The sequence below is a fragment of the Mustela putorius genome, unplaced genomic scaffold (assembly GCF_011764305.1).
Source record: "Mustela putorius furo isolate JIRA1106 unplaced genomic scaffold, ASM1176430v1.1 tig00000253_pilon_pilon_pilon, whole genome shotgun sequence".
Lineage (NCBI taxonomy): Eukaryota > Metazoa > Chordata > Mammalia > Carnivora > Mustelidae > Mustela > Mustela putorius.
In genome coordinates this window covers 758,299-772,596 of record NW_025421329.1, presented here as the reverse complement: position 1 = coordinate 772,596, position 14,298 = coordinate 758,299, and the positions used below count along the sequence as shown (strand labels likewise).

Genomic DNA, 14,298 nt, shown 5'->3' with positions numbered 1-14,298 from the left:
GGAAACTGTCAGATTTGTCTTCTCTGGAACAGGTGCTGAAGATGACAGAACTCATTCTACTTCATGTTCCCATAGTAACCCGCCTCTCTTCATTGAAAGCTGAGCATTTAGGTTAGGTGCCACTTCAATTCACCTTCTTCTTCTTCCTCTTCCTCGCCCTCCTCCCGCCCCTACCTCCTCCTCCTCCCCCTCATCCTCCTTCTTCTTTTTACTCTTTTTTTTTTTTTTTTTTGCATTTATTTTATGCACAGTTTACTCCTGGGCCTTAAGTTTCTCTTTCTTCGGTTTCTTCTGGGATGTGTTTTCCTTCTGTGCAACCCCCTCTTCTGGTTTAGGAAGACCTTTACTGCTCTTCTTCAGTAAGGATCATCTCCACGTGGCAGAGAAAGTCATGTGCGGGTTATGAAGACCATAAGATCTGAAAGTTCTACCTTGCATCTTGGAGGCTTTGCTCACCTGGACGTGTTCCGTGACCAGAGAATCTAGATATAAACCCTTAAGTTCAGCATTACTCTCTGCATTTGTAAACACGTACAGTAAAAATTCAGCACCCTTTTTGGGCCGCCAACCTTGTGTCCAGTGCCATTCTTTGGCCAGGGAACATCTACTGATTCCACCGTTGTTGCAACAGAATGGTGCACATGGCTTCTGCAAAGTGATATCCTTCAGGCATTTGGTGGCTTTTGGGATGTGCATACCCTTGATGGCCTGGGCAGTTTCTCGTGTGTTCTTAAAGTGAACAGGAAGATTTGAACCTCTTGATTTGCATGATTTTGTAGGGTTTTCTGGGTCAGGTGAATAGCAAACCATTTTCAGAGACCCCCTCAGGCTACTTATGGGAAGAGCCACTTCAATTCAATCGTAATCAAAGACTTAGATTTGTATGTATCACAGACTCATACAAAGGGCAAACCAAAGCCCTTACCCTGAGGTTGATGGTCAAATGATTTTCACTCCTCTTTCTTTCACCATAATAATAAAATCATCAATTGCAAACTTTGGGATATGAAAATAAAAACCTTTTCATGGACATAAAAGTAGGTTGATTGATGTAAGAAATAGCAGTGACCTGGTTCAGTCTCAAACATTCCCCAGATTAGTCTGAAATTTTCTTAAGTCTTTTTTAGAAGTGTGCCTCACCCAACCTAAAACTTTGTAATCTACCTTATATATGTGGGAGGCAAGGAAAAGAATATTACTTCCCTGGTCCATTTTCGAACAAACATTCTTTTATACTAGATCTCAGGACCCTGGGATCATGACCTGAGTCGCAAAGGCAGTCGCTTAACCAAATGAAACACCCAGGTGCCCAAATAGTGTCAGTTCTTAACAACTTTGCTGGTAATTCTACCCATGACATGGGATGTGAGTCTATTGAAAATGCTACATTTTCACCGAAGAAAAAAAAATTGTATAAGTCATTCTAGAACAGACAAAACTTTCCATTTAACTACATTCTTGGTCATTTTCCTTAGGTTCTGTACCACTAATCTAATATCCTACAGTTTTCAAATGTTAAAATAATAATGAATAAAGCTGAAGAGTTAAATACTTACCTGTTTCTTTTAGTCATTTTGACTGGTGTAAGATGGCATCTCATTGTGGTTTTGAGATGCCACCTTACACCTGATGACAAGTGATGGTGAGCATTTTTTCCTCTCTCTGGGAAAAAAAAACTGAGGGTTATGGAAAGGGAGGTGGAGGATATGGGGTTACAGAGTGATGGGCATTAAGGTGGGCAAAGGATGTGATGAGCACTGGGTGTTATATGAAACTGATGAATTATTGAATACTTACATCTTAGGCACATCTGTTGGCTAATTGGATTTAAATTTAAAAAATACCTACCTGTTTCCACTTTGGGGCTGTTACAAATAGTACTGCTAAAAACATTTTTGCTGTGTCTCTTGTGGACATACATAACCATCTCTGCTCAGTTCATACCAAGAGAGGACAAGCTGGGTCCCTGGATATACATACTTTTAGCTACATCCCTCAGAACAATGGGAAGTGATGAGTCCAGTCACTTTAATGGGCAGAAAACAGATTGTTAACTTCACGAGCTTTTGTTGGATTCTTTTTTTAAAATTTTACTTATTTATTTGACACAGAGAGAGATTGAGAGAGAGAGAGAGAGAGAGAAACAGCATAAGGAGAGGGAGAAACAGATTCCCTCTGAGCACGGAGCCCAATTCGAGACTCTATCCCAGAATCCTGGGATCAAGACCTGAGCCAAAGGAGAGGCTTAACAGAATGAGCCACACTTTTGTTGGATCCTTGAGACAGGCATATATTACTTGATGATGGGACTTAGGCTGAGGCAGAAAAGATATAACTTTCTAATTTTTAAACTTTAAAACAAATTCACTGGGAGAAGAGGTTCAGTAACCCCAGAATTGAGCTCTGCTTGGGAAAACCTACACCTCATTCCCCTTCACCATATACATCATGACATCCAAATTCACTATAAATATGTCCTGTTATATTTACTTTCTCTGCTTGGAAAATCTATATCTGGGTGGTTGGCTCCTCCTGTCCCTTTTATTGTTTGATTTAGCATTATACTTTGCTATGGAGAGCAGAGACTACTTTTCATAATTTATACCCTTCCTGAGCTTTCTGGGTCGAAGATCATAAGCTAGGAGTTGGCAACAGAGCACGAGAAATCCTGTCTCTATTAGGACTCTTGTGGAGTTCTGAAGTATTTGTGCTTACTGTTGTAAGTACAACAGTACGTATAACCCAGTACAAGTTTTGTACTGGGTTATATTTTAACATCCAAAGGTGCATTAGGCAGGATAAATTGTTCACTGACTATCTCTAGAGACACCAACCTTTTTTTTCTCCCCATCTGAATGTTTTTCCTTCTGTATAGCATTCATCCTTCCCTAAAGGACATAGAACAGCTGCCCAAGAGAACACAGGCCACTGATTTTTAATAACTCTGAAAAACAAACAGAGTAAGCATTTTTCTTCCCCATTCCACCAGGGGGAAACCTGAGACTCAAGGAAATTATGTAACTTTTCCCAGGTCACAGGAATAGTTTACCACAGAAATGGAATTAGAAGTTAAGACACCTTTTTCTGCGCCCTAAACCACCATGAAATGTCCCAAAATGGCATTCAAGCATGCTAGGTCCAGATTATCTCACCAAGCTCTGTCACTGGGTATAGCCATTTTGTCTAAATCAACTATATTTATTTCACAGTATTTATTAAGTTCTAACCAAGTATAAAGTACTGAGACCTATTTAAATAAAATTGGAGAATATGGATCAAACTGGTCATGTTCCTAAACACAGTGATATTCTAGGTCTCCCACTGATCTGATTCATATGGTTGATGATTACCTCTTTGGGTAAAATGGAGTCTTATCTTATAAATCAGCAACATTTCCCTGAAGTGTTTTAGACAAAAGTTCCTTGAAAGCCCTTTAGGTTAGTTACCTTTGAAAGTCCTCTGGCATGCTCCTGGGTGGCTCAGTGGGTTAAGCTGCTGCCTTCGGCTCAGGTCATGATCTCAGGGTCCAGGGATTGAGTCCTGCATCAGGCTCTCTGCTCAGCAGGGAGCCTGCTTCCTCCTCTCTCTCTCTGCCTGCCTCTCTGCCTACTTGTGATCTCTCTCTGTCAAATAAATAAATAAAATCTTAAAAAAAAAAAAAAGAAAGAAAGAAAGAAAGAAAAGAAAGTCCTCTGGCAATGATACATTCAAGACTGATATTCTCAGTAAATGCTGCTCAGTCTGTCCTTCGTCCCACCATTTCTGTTCCTTTTCTTGAAGACCAGTGAAAGCAGGGGCTGGCCTAGGGCCACCTTTTATGATGTTATTTACTGGAATCACATTGTTTGACAAGATGCTCACACCATGTGAGGAAAGACAGAGCTAAGACAGACTAAGGGAAGAGCCACTGACATGTACCATCTCAGATGGACACTGGAATGGTGAGCAGAGTCACCCAAGCAATTTAAGTTGTATTGTCCTTTTATATAAGCTAAGAGTCTCTGTGACACCACCCTACGCCAACCTCTCCCCGGAAATTCAGGCCACCTTCAGCTTTTCTGTCTTCACTATTCTAGTCCAATGTCTTAGTTAACATTCCCGGGTTGTAAGTATCAGAGGCCAAACAAGAGAGTAAATGTGATGAATGTTCATTGGCTCCCTTTCCAGGATGCACTTCCCTCCTACCTCCTCGTCAATAATTCTAGGTTTCTACATGGGGATCTGTATGGATCTGGGGGCTGTGACTCCAGCTCTACTTTAGGGGTGGGACATGTGACCTAGACTCATCCGATCAACACAAACCACCTCACTTCCTACATCCAACCTTCCTCCCATCACAGTGATCGACATAGAGATGGACATGTGACCTATCTCAGCCTATTTAGCTTGACTCATGGAACTTGAGTGGGAATTTGGGATCTCTTTCCTTTCAGATGAAAGAAAGCATATAGATCTGAAGGCTGTGGCAACCATTTTGACCTCATCATAGAGAAAGATGAAAAAAGCCAGGTCCTTGGGGATATCGGTGACCCACTCGATCAAGTCTCACTTGAAAATGGATTCCTCCGTCTTTCCAGTAATACAAACCAAGGAAATCTCTCTCCCTTCCCACCTGCCCCCACAACCTCATCTTTCCTCACCATCTTTCTCTCCCTCCCCTATCCCCTGTCTCCCTGCTCCTCTTCATCATTTTTGCTCTCTTCTCTCCCTTCCTCTTTCCTTTTACTCTCCAGACCATGTTTACTGACCTTAGAGCTAAATATGGTTCTCCTAAATTACCAATAATTCCTAGATTCACCTGAGTTCAAGTGAACTGGCCATATTGAATTAGAATGTCTTGCATCCATGTTACATTTCTGGAAATCAGAGATTTGATTGGCTCAGTCCTCAGTAGCCCCATAAGAAGAATAAGAAGAGTGGCAGATTTGAGGGGCAGAAGGAGGTACAAATCCCACCACTGACCCATCACAGTAGTAACACAAAGGGATGCTGGACAAAAATCAAACCAAATTTGTACCCTAACAAATTGGCTGAGTCAAGGACCCCAAGATCAAAACGAAGTGAAGGTGATGACATATTTTAAGTGGAAGATCAGTTGTCAGCAGATAAATTCTCCAGTTACCTGTTTTTTCTTCAACAAAAGTCAGATGAAACGAGGTCCTTTTGAAGAAGCGTATGTAGTGCAAGATTTCATCAAGTAAACCAAAAGCAATTCCTAGAAGCCTTTTGAAAAGAAAATACTAAAATTCCTATGACCACAAGAGATGAAAGATGAGTGGCAGGAAGCAAATGGTAAAGGAAGAAATAAAAAGTATCATTCATATTTAGGGACTTCTGTTGAGATGAATTGCTATAAATGATTATACATTGATTTAGGAAAGATCTGGTTTTTAAAGTTAAAATTCTTTCACAAATAAAGTGCTTTGAATTTCCTTAAATCTGGCACACATGAAAAGCTCTGGTTCAAGACTGCATTATGTTTTCCCCTTGTGGTGGCACAGTTCAGGAATGTTCTGTGCCTAGCTGAACTCATTGTTCCTTTTCAGAAATATTTCGGATTCTTATTCAAACTTCTTGGGGACAGGAGTGTTTTGCACTTCAGAAAATTTAATTTGGCTTTGTTTTCAAAAGACATTCTTTTTTTTTTTTTTTAAAGATTTTGTTTATTTATTTGACAGACAGAGATCACAAGTAGGCAGAGAGGCAGGCAGAGAGAGAGGAGAGAGGAGGAAGCAGGCTCCCTGCTGAGCAGAGAGCTCAACGCAGGCTCGATCCCAGGATCCTGGGATCATGACCTGAGCCAAAGGCAGAGGCTTTAATCCACTGAACCACCCAGGAGCCCCTCAAAAGACATTCTTAATGAGCAAATTTCCCCCCATGCCTTTTGAAAGATGTTTTAAAGTTTTATATCTGAGGATTCTGTCAGGTTGACAGAAACTGAACACAATCTAGTTCAAGCACGAAAGAGAATTTATTCATGGGTCTGAGATGTCTAAGCTTGGGTATGTGTCAAGCATAAAATTATATTTTAAGTCATCAGTAGACATTAACAGCCATCAAGATTTTAGATGTTCTAATCGAGGTACAGCCATGTTCATAACCACACTACTCACAACAGCCAAAAGATGGAAACAGGCCAAAGACGTATTAACAGATGAGTGGATAAACGAAATTGTCATTTATGTATACAATGGAATGTTATTTAGCCATAAAAAAGAATGAAGTACTGATACATACCACGACATACGTGAACCTCAAAAACATTATGTTAAATGAAGTAAGCCAGACACAAAAGGACAAATATTGACTGATTTCATTCATATGACATATTCACAATAGGCTAATTTACAAAGACAGAGCCTAGATTGCCAAAGGTTGGGAAGAGGATTGGGAATAACTGCTTAATTGACATGGGGTTTCTTTTTGGGGGTGATGTAACATTTTGAACTAGATAGAGGTGGTGGTTGTACAACATTATCAAAATAATAATGTCACTGAATTATTCATTTTAAAATGGTTAGTTTTGGGGTGCTGGGGTGGCTTAGTCAGTTAAGGATCTGCCTTTGACTCAGGACATGATCCCAGAGCCCTGAGATGGAGCCCAACATTGGGGCTTCCTGCCCACGGGAAGCCTGTTTCTCCATCTCCCTCTGCTCCTCCCCCTGCTTGTGCTCTTTCTCACTGTCGAGCAAATAAATATATAAATAAATAAAACTTTTAAAAAAAGATTTTATTTATTTATTTGAGAGAGAGAACATAGAGAGTGAGTATGTAAGAGAAGCAGACTCCCCACTAAGAAGAGAGCCTGGTTCAGGGTTTGATCTCAGGATCCTGAGATCATGACCTGAGACAAAGGCAGATGCTTAACTGACTGAGCTACCCAGGCATCACGAAATAAAACTTAAAAAATAAAATAGAATAAAAGGGTTAGTTCTATGCTATGTGAATCTCACTTCAATAAAAACTAGGAGTAAAGTAAAATAATTTTTAAAAAAGAATATAAGGGGGTGCCTGGGTGGCTCAGCTGTTAAGCATCTGCCTTTGGCTAAAGTCATGATCCCAGTGTCCTGAGATTGAGCCCCACGTCCAGCTCCCTGCTAGGCAGAAAGCCTGCTTCTCCCTCTGTTTGTATTCCCGCTCTTGTTGCGTCTCTCTCTGTCAAATAAATAAATAAATAAATAATCCTTTAAAAAAAAAAAGGATTTTACATGTTCAGCCTTAAAAAGTCAGTTTTTAATAATTAAAAAATACTGCCTATTGTGATCATAATTATAGTAATGCCCTTACAGTTGAGGTTTATCTTTTTTAAATTATTTTATTATTTTTTTAAAAAAGATTTTATTTATTTATTTCACAGAGAGAGATCACAAGTACACAGAGAGGCAGAGAGAGAGAGAGAGAGAGAAGCAGGCTCCCTACTGAGCAAAGAGCCTGATGTGGGACTTGATCCCAGGACCCTAAGATCATGACCTGAGCCGAAGGCAGCAGCTTAACCCACTGAGCCACCCAGGCACCCTCTTATTTTATTTTTAATTTTGAAATAATTTCAGACTTAGAGTACGGTTTTAAGAGCAGTATAAAGAAATTCCCTATATCTTTCACCCATATTCGCCAATTGTTAAAATATTACTGCATCTCTATTGCAGAGAGTGGAGTGGGGGTTACCAGGAGCTGGAGGTTGGTAAGTAGGGAGATGTTAGTCAAATCTGGCTGTAAGATTATTAGTTTTGGGAATCTAGTGTACAACATGGTGATTAGAGTTAATAATTTTGTATTATATACTTGAAAGTTCCTAAGAGTGTGAATATTAAGAGTTCTCCCCACCGAAGAGAAATGGTCATTTTGTGAAAAGATAGAGGTATTAGCCAGGAGGTGTTGGCTAATGCTATGATGTAATCATTTTGCAATATATAAGTGTATCAAATCAACATGTTGTACGCCTTACCTTAGGCAATGTTTTATGTCAATTATATCTCAAGAAAGCTATAAAGAATAAAATTCAAAAATTTAACATTTTTATTGCAATAAACTAAGTTTATTTTCTTCCTCTATTATCTACTTACCTGCCTAGTATGTGTGTCTGTGTGTGTGTGTGTGTATTCACACAATTATTTTATTTTAAGAAGGCCTACAACTCTGATTAGGGTTGAGGAGCCGGAGCACGTAGGTCTGAGGACATCCATAAAGCAATGATGGCCTCTGGTTAAGTGAATCCTAGATGCTGTGGTTTTGGGTAAGGGTAGTGGAATGGAGGGTAGTGGGGAGAAGATTGCGGTGAGAAAGGAAGTTCCTAGCCATCTGCAACAACTTTGCAAGTGGTGGGTCATTGCCAAGATGAGCGCTGTGGACCACCAGCACAGGAAACAGACAATGTGATGGCACCAGTCCAGCTCCCTAAGTAGAGGGACCTGCTAATCAAGCCATCAGCCCCATCTGCCCGCATTTCTGATTCTCCTTTGGATTATGTTTGCTGTCCTTTGCTTTTGAAGATGACACCACTAGTAATGCACCCCAGCTGGGAGAACAGGTGTCACTGATAAGACCAGCAGGGCCCAGTGGTCTTCCCACACTAGGACCATCTGGCAAGTCCTCTTTGTTTTGAGGCTCTGGTTGCCACTCACAGTCTTGTGTTAGGTGCACTTAGCTTGTAGACTGTGGACTGACTTATTAAGAGGCATCTCATTTCTTTTCTTCCCATGTGTGAGAGCTTCTCTCAAGCCACAGTAAATTCTCTTTCAGCCAGCATATTTCTGTGGGACTCTCAGTTGTCATGTGAGAATATATTCCAGCTTCATTCACACTAATGCTGTTTATAGAATTGATTCTATAAATGCACACATGCTTCCAGCTGTTTTTAAAATAAGACAGCATGTTTAGAAGTCTTTTATCCCTTTATCTGCAGAATCTATTGAAAAGGATATTTTTGGAGAGTTGTCTTTAAGATATGCACAACTGTGTAGAGAATAAAATGAAGAGTTTAATGACAACTGGTTCTGTGTCAGGGCAGTTATCACAGCTTTTATGCTTGTAAACATACAGTGATAGTCTGAGTTTAAACCACTTCGGCCAATGAAAATTCAGCCATGTTGTGAACAGGGGTAAATCATAGGAGACACTGGACTTTATGAGATATCAGAAAGGACTAACTGTCTTCATGTTGACTCCCTCAGAAGCAGACTCTGAGAGGAATCTGAGCACCAGTACTCTATATAGGACAAGATCCCAGGAAACACTGAGCGGGGAGTAGGGAAAGGACACAGGAAAGGGAAGGAAGCCAATAAAAAGCAAATTGGTTGATAGGTAAAGGTATTGTGGACAGCTAAAGCCTAATTCTACTGGAGTCCTTTTGGACACAGTACAGAATGATCCCTTTAGAGGAAGCCCCCCTGAGGCCTGAGGGAGCTGAGGTATTCATAGACTAATTCTTACTTGAGGGCTGCTCCGGGACCTGTCTCACGGCCAGCAGAGTTGGGCAGCGCCTGGTCTAACTAAGAGGCCTTCACACAAAGGGATAGAAATGCTGGTAGCTGGAATTTAGGTGATAGTCACGCTTGAGGGAATATGATGGTACCGGCTACCTATATAAGGTAGGCAGGGTTTATACGTTTACCATTTTCTACCTGGGAAACAAGTATAGAGACACACAGTGACTTTCCCAAGTTCATGTGGTGTGCCAGGGGTCTCCCAACTACAGATTCTTTTGTTGAAAACTCAACTCAAACTGGCACAAGCAAAATAGAGACTACGTTAACTCACATAACCGGGAAGTACAGGGGTAGATCTTTGGGTCCAGCTGGCTCCAGAAACTCAAATCATGACGTTAGTACCAGAGTCCGGCCATTCTCGTCTGTCTATATTTATTCATTAAATATTTATCTCCAGAAACTAAATCAAATAAGTAGTTGACAGGACACCTTATAAACAACACAACTCCACTGGGAAAGCAAATTGATTACGGACAAAGTATAAGGACGTTTAAAATAATTAAATAGTAGTAAGTAAATAATAACAGTGTAAGAAGACTATATATATGTCTACAAGTTGGGAAACTTTGACAAGCTCAGAAATTGTGGTGGATCTGTGCAAAAGGTAGCCAGTTTTGAAAGAAAGAATGTGTTTTATTTCCTATCCAAGTTTCATGGAGATCTTACAACTCTAGTGTGCTCTGGTATTTCAGTGACAGCTTAGCGATTTGAAGTCTCATTCACAGCATTTTAAGTGGTGCCTGTGGATGTGGGTGGTGTGTCATAACCTCTATCTTGGATTGTGGTTACCCGCTTTCAGTGGACCCCGTGGCTGTTTCAGTATGCTTCTATCATACATTCTGTTTTTCCATCCCAGACAGTGTGGTCCTCACCCTGTCCCAAGACACTAAGGTCAGGATCCACAAAATAGAGCTGAGGCTAGTAGGACTCATCAGGTTACTAGAGGGTGTTCGTGGGTGGTGAGTCTAACAACGATGGGCTAGAGTGGCAGGTCTGGGGAAACCACTGAGCAGAAAACAAGTTGTCAAGTTAGTTCTTGGGAAAACGGGAGGAAGGAACATCAGGGCATCAGGAAATAGGGAGCCCAGGGGGATTACTGAAACAAGAATGAGATGAAGGAATGTCTTGCAGGTGGGTTCACTGGGAGGAACTCTGAGACTCTGAGATGGAATTTGGTTTGCAGGATGTTTACCGGGGAGTGTTTGTGGGATCAATGCCTGAAGAAAGTGGGAGAAAGAAGCAGGAGTGGACAGAGGGGAAAAGTTCAGCGGCAGTGTGGAGCTAACAGACTCCATCAATTCAGGAGAGTCAAGCTGAGTCTTGTTCTGAGTCAAGCTGAGATGGCCAGGCCTTTGAGTTCCAGCATTGATTAGTCATTGGATGGGAATGGCCCCTGGAAAGAGGTGATCTTGGATGAGTCAGCTTCCTACAGCCAACGCAATCCCTGAGGCATGAATGACTCAAAACTATATCTTCTGAAATTCAGATCTCTGCATGCAACTGCCAACTTGACATCTTTTTCCCATCTCAAAACAAGTTAAGAGATGGAGAGCCAGGAATAGGAATACAGAGCAAGATGATGATGGTGGCTGCAGAAAAGTCAAGAAGACAGAAGTCAGGATACTAAAGCTCGTGTTGCTCAATTTCCCAAAGGTTGATCATTAGCCTACAAATGGCTCCGTGAGAATGGACCCCAGATCTTCAAACACTCCTGTGATCTCTACTCTTCCACCCAACATCCCCCTCATTGATGCACTCCACACATTCAGTTTGTGAATATTTTCTCCTTTTGCTTCGAAAGTTGATCTTCTTTTTTTTTTTTTAAGATTTTATTTATTTATTTGGCAGAGAGAGAAGGATCACAAATAGGTAGAACAGCAGACAGAGAGAGGGGGAAGTCCCTGCTGAGCTGAAGGCAGAGGCTTAACCCACTGAGCCACCCAGGCACCCCAATCTTCTTTTATTACTAGTTCAGTGTTTATGAAAAGACCTATAGGAATTAATATAAGACCAATGTAATTTAAAGATCTCAGAACCAAAAGACTTTGGAAGAAAGGTCCCAGACCCTCAAAGAATAGATGGCAACCAACAGCTTCAGCCATTGAGATTTTCTTGGGCTGGGAAACCATGGAATACGGGAATGAGACTTCCTTTCTGTCTCCCTCTTTTGTTTGTAAGTTATTCCATAGGTCAAATACTGAAATGGAAGAGACTTCAAATTTGATCCCCAAGACTATGATTTTTCTCCAAAAAGTTAGAGGAAGGAAAAACAAAGAAAAAAACTTCAGAAGAATGAAACTGTACATTTGTGGTGTTGGAAAGAGTATGGGATTGAAAGCCAAGAGATTTGGGTTTCTGGTCCTGATTCTGCCACTGAAAGTTGCTGTGTGACCTTGAACAAAATACTGGTGTTTTCTTGGCCTGTTCCATAAAAAGAATGGGTCTGGGAATGGTTATCTGTAACCTCCCCCACTTCTTTTTCTTTTCTTTTTTAACTTCCAGAGTACTTTTATTCTTGGTTCTCTTTCAGTGGAGCAGGGTTGTTTCCTTCCCTGGATGAAAACTCTGGGCAGCCAGAATGACTTTTCTGGTAACTCTTAAGTAGTATAGTTTCCCAGTCAAACTTTCCTTTTAATGCAAAAATTCTATTATTTGCATAATTGTGAGCACACATTGCAGAACTATGTTGAAGTCAGCAATGTGCTTCCATATCTAGTAATTCAGTTGGGCCTCACAAATGTTAACAGGTCTATGAGGTAGGCTGGACAGAAAGTAATAGTTTTCCTGTATTGCTACCTGGAAAAGAAATCTGGAGACATTTAGTTACATACTGTGTCAAGGTTCTTTTTGTTGCAAGTTCTTCCTGAGAAACCAATTCAAACTGACCCAATAAAAATCGAGAGCTTACTGGCTCATGCGATTGCAAAGCCCAATAGTCGGTATTCAGGTTCAGCTGAGTCCAGGAGCTCAAACTCTAACATTTGCATTTTAGCTCTTCTCCATATCTGGTCATTCTTTTCTGTGCGTATTTTTCATTAAATTAAAAAATATTTCTTATGTGTAGATCTTGCAGCCGTACAGCTGTGGCCTGAATTGGTGACTCAACACTACAGACACTTTTGTTACAGTAATGTGATTTTTTAAAAAGTGAATGATGCTTGGCAAAGTTATGATGAAAACACAGCCTTAACTTCATTTGATTTACTTAATTTTTATCTTGTTAGGAATGGGACGATAATTTAAATGGAAATGTATTTTAAATGGAAATACATTTCCATTTAAATTTAAAGTCCTGTTAGAGTCTAGGTTGGACAATACAAAGCACTGAGACATTCAGGGAAATTTCTTGTTGTGTGATATTGTCTTTGAATTTCAGGATTTCCTGCTTTCTGATCTTTTTGAATGGTTGTGTCATTTTGATGGTTGTATCACCATCAGTGGCATAACCAAAGAAATTTGAAAATTTTACAAAATTCTTCCTTGGATTTTGGTAAAGATCCTGATTTTATTCTAAGTGTAATGGGAAACCACTCTAGTCTCTTGATGGAAAGTGACATGATCAGATAAATATTTTATTTTATTATTATTATTTTTTTTTAACATGCTTTCTTTTTATTGAAAGACAGAGATCAGAAGTAGGCAGAGAAGCAGGCAGAGAGAGAGCGGGGGCGGGGGGTGGGAAGCAGGCTCCCTGCTGAGCAGAGTGCCCGATGTGGGGCTCGATCCCAGGACCCTGCGATCATGACCCGAGCCGAAGGCAGAGGCTTTAACCCACTGAGCCACCCAGGCGCTCCTCAGATTAATATTTTAAAAGGATTGTTCTGTTGATAAAATGTTAAGCTTCATGGTATGAAAATTAAAAATCACAATCAAATAAAAAATATTTCTTGAAAACATGGTATATGTTAATCATTGAAGGTGCAGGGGGTATAATGAACAAAACATTGTATTTTAAACAGTAAATAGCACACAGCTATGTTCGATAAATGTTCGTGGAATTTACATTCTTACATTCATGGAAATATTCATAGAACTTACATTCTACCAAAAAGAGAAGGATAAACAGACAAATAAATAATGTATATTGTGTCAGATGGTGATAAGGACTATGAAGATAGCTAAATCAGGAAAAGGTAAGAGTAAGAAAGTTGTGGTCAGAAAGAAGTGTTTGGTAAAGTAAATTAAAGACATTTTAAGTATGGAAATTTCAAACACACAAAAGGAGAGAAGATTGAATAAACCATTTCCCAATTTCACCCATCTAGTTTCACCTGTTAACATTTTTCTAACGTTGTTTCACCTATTTCCTTCTATCTTCACACACATCACACACATACAATCACATTCACACACACACACCATTCTACCCACACAGTACACAGTTATGACAGATGATAACATTTTTTAGCATAATCTACAATACCACTATTGCACCACCTAACAGAATTAATAATAAAGTTTTTAGTATCAGTTAATGCCCAGTGATAAGGTAATATATGAAGGAGGTGAGGGAGCAAATCACCAGCTATCTAGGGGCAGAACTTGGCAAACAGATAGCTGGAGGTCCAAAGGCTCTGCAGTGGACCTGCCTGGGAAGTTTAAAGAACAACATGGCAGCCAGTGTGGCTGGAGCAAAGGGAGAAAGGGGGTGAGTGGGAGGAGAAAGGTCAGAGGTTAATTGGGAGTTGGATCCAGGAGAGCATCAAACAAGGTAAAGCCTTTATTGAGTGAGACAAGAGATTTCAAGGAGATTATTACTAAGGGGGTTTCAAGCAGTTTGGGTGACCCAGTCAGATTTTTGGCTGAAAGGATC

General features: G+C 40.3%; 1 pseudogene; it reads right to left on the bottom strand.

The window, feature by feature from the left end:
* Window positions 1–252: 252 nt before the first annotated feature.
* On the bottom strand, window positions 253–996 carry LOC101680574 (annotated as a pseudogene).
* Window positions 997–14,298: the final 13,302 nt, after the last annotated feature.